Consider the following 3224-nt stretch of genomic DNA (forward strand, 5'->3'; position numbering starts at 1 on the left):
GTTTAGGAAGGGAAAATATGTAAATGCCCCCAAAACCGTATTAAAAACTGCAACCTCAAAATGATGATTTTATTAAATCTGTTTCTATTTGATGTTTCTTGTTCAAACAAAAGAAAAAAAAAGTTAATGAATTTTATTTACTTTGGGCTATAAACTTTGTTTGAGATTTATTTTATTTGAACATTTAAAAGATAATGATTACAATGAGATTGTTTCTATTTGATGTTTCTCGTTCAAACAAAAGAGAAAAAAGTTAATGGTTTTTATTTGTTTTTGGCTATAAACTTTGTATGGGCTTTATATGATTTGAACTTTTAAATTAGTTAAGCTTTAAACAAATAGGGATAATGTGATATTTTTAAAGGGTAGCGAAATATAAAAATCACGAAATGAGAAAAAAATTACAATGAAAAGTTGAGAGGTAGATGGTTGTGGACTACATCCGTCCTTAACATCGAAATCCCTTTAAGAGCATCCACACCCATAAACCAATTCAAACCAATTCAAACCTCTACCTCGCCACAACATGCTCTAAACATTTCTTTAAAAAACCCACACATTTTACTTCACCCATAAACCAATAAAAACCTCCACTTCATCTTCCACATTATTACCTACTTTTACTATTATTTAATATTTAATAAATTACTTTTACAATACATTAATTTTATAATATTATTATTTAAAATTACTTTAAAAATATTTAATATTATCAGAAAAAAATAATAAAATTAATGTTTAAAATATTATAAGACGTTTAAAATATTTAATAAAAAAAATTATATAAATTAAAAACATAATACTAAAATATAAACATATTATAATGAAACATATCATTTAACAATTGATATATATATAAAAAAACAATTGATATAAAATGAGTTAATTGTTTTTTTTCAGCCAACAAAAATCAAAGGTTCCTCCAAAGTTTCCCCACCGTCTTGTTTGCCTTCTTTCCCCATCGCCTCGTCTTCCTCCGTTTTCCTCCGAAAAACCGCTGCTCCTCCTTCTTCCTCCGTCTTCCCCAAAAACCCACCTACCCATCACCTCCGACGTCCCCACCGCCTCCGTCTTCCTCCGTGGAGCGAGGTTTTGATTGCCGCCGGCTGGGCGACCCCAACAACGCCGGGGCGGTGATTGCCGCCGGCACTGCCCGCCCTCCATATCATCAATTTATTGTATTTTATTTGATGGTGGGCCCATTTCAAACTCCATCACAAACTTTGCATTCTCAAACAACCACCCATCCCTTCGTTTTCTTCCATCGGCAAAAACCGCCGCTCGTCCGTTTGCTCCGGTTCACTTCAACACAAACCTCACCATTTTATCCCGGTGGAGACACTCTAAAGTATCCAGAGAATTTTGACAGCCTAAAAAAAATAAAAAGAAGTAAATAAATAAAGTTGAGTTGTGTTTTGAAATAGTGGTACGAATGGAATGACGAGATGCCGTTGAACAAAAATCCCTCTTGTAAACCCTAGAAATCCTTACAGATCAAAATCGAAATGTCAGATCACATACCTGCTGAAATCCAATTGGAAATCATGGGGCGGCTTCCTGTGAAATCATTGATTCGGTTCCGATCGGTGTCCAAAACTTGGAAGTCTCTCATCGACAGCTCTGCTTTTATTATTAAGCATTACAGCCGCCACCACACACAGGTACACCATCTACTTGTAAAGTATGGAATGATGATGAATTTGATGATTGTGAGGAAAAATACGTTTCAATTGTTGATGATCATACTTTTCCCAAACAGAAAGTTTTTCTGACTCTTCCTCTGTTGGTTAAGAAGCTTAAATGTCCTAGAATAATTGGCGGCTCTCACGGTTTGGTGGGTTTCTATAGCATTAGTTCTCGTGATACCATAGAACGGATGTGTTTGTTCTTTGGAATATTTCAATTAGAAAATTAGTAGATGTTTTTGTGCCTAATGTTAGAGGAGGGATATATGGAACTGCTATAGGTTTTGGGGTTTGTCGTGAGACCAATGGCCTTAAGATTGTCAAGATTACATATCTTGATTACCACCAGACGAAGAGTATAGGAAGTTTCATTTCTGTGGTTGAGGTTTTCACATTAAGCACGGGGGCTTGGAGAAGGTCATATGGCAATCTTCCTCACAAATCTATTCATTTTTGCCTCTATGATGAGGTAGCTATAGATGGATTTCTCTATTGGATTGCTAAGGACATGATTACTATGTATCGTGTCAAAAGGAATATGATTATTTCGTTTGATATAACAAGTGAAGAATTTAAAGAAGTAATCCTTCCCGATAGTTTAGTACACATGGGCTTGAACATGTCTAAGCTAGGGGAGTCTTTTGTTGTGGTTGGTCAAGATAAACATGCCATTAGCTCAGGTTATGAGGTATGGATGATGGGGGATGGTGTTCCGAAATTGTTTATGAAGCTACTTACTTTTACACCCACAGAAGATAGCATGTTTATTGCATTTCGAAAGAGTGGTGATCCTATACTTGATGTTTTGGATGGAGGAGAAGATGACCATGGACAACTAGTTGTTTACAAGCCCTATACAAAATGCATCGATAGTCTTGGGATTGATGGATTTTTAGGTCTATTTGAAGTGTATAACTACATGTAGACACTGTTTCTGTATGATCAGCCAAATCTTATGGTTTATAATGACAAGCAAGCGGAGAGCTAAGATAAAAAGGCTTTTGATTGATACAAGCAAGGTAGGAAGATTGAGATTCAGTTCAAGATGACCCTTGTTTCGAGATGATTTTGTTTCATAAGTACATCATTTTATATTTGGTATATACACTTCCTCACCCCACATTTTAGGAACTAAATTTAAGTTTTTCTCTGTTTAATTTTAAATTTCAATACAAGCCCATGCATGCTGCTTATAACTTTATCTATTTGATGCTTGTAAGTATGTGACTAGAATGTTTATAAGAAGCTTTCTATGAATTTAATTTTAAATGTGTCAACTGCTTTGCCACCATTTGGAAGTTTGAATGGCTTCTTGAAGATGATTATTATTATTATTATTATTATTATTATTAATATTATTTTTGTTATTTATTACTTTCGATGGATAGCCGTTACAATGAATGATCAATTTTCATAGATCTGAATTGGTTGGTTAAGGAGGTAGACACGTAAGATTGTCAAAACCAAATACCTTACTTTCTTCTCTTTTTTGTTTGATTATGCTGATCTTGTTATTCAAACACATGGACTAATTCAAAT

The 3224-nt window shown here is 34.3% G+C and overlaps 1 pseudogene; it reads left to right on the forward strand.

Moving 5' to 3' along the window:
• Positions 1-1499: 1499 nt before the first annotated feature.
• On the forward strand, positions 1500-2698 carry LOC143621829 (putative F-box protein At3g23960; annotated as a pseudogene).
• Positions 2699-3224: the final 526 nt, after the last annotated feature.

This window comes from Bidens hawaiensis, unplaced genomic scaffold, assembly GCF_021521415.1.
Source record: "Bidens hawaiensis isolate Kalapana, Puna unplaced genomic scaffold, B.hawaiensis_p1.1 tig00002977_1, whole genome shotgun sequence".
Taxonomy (NCBI): Eukaryota; Viridiplantae; Streptophyta; class Magnoliopsida; order Asterales; family Asteraceae; genus Bidens; species Bidens hawaiensis.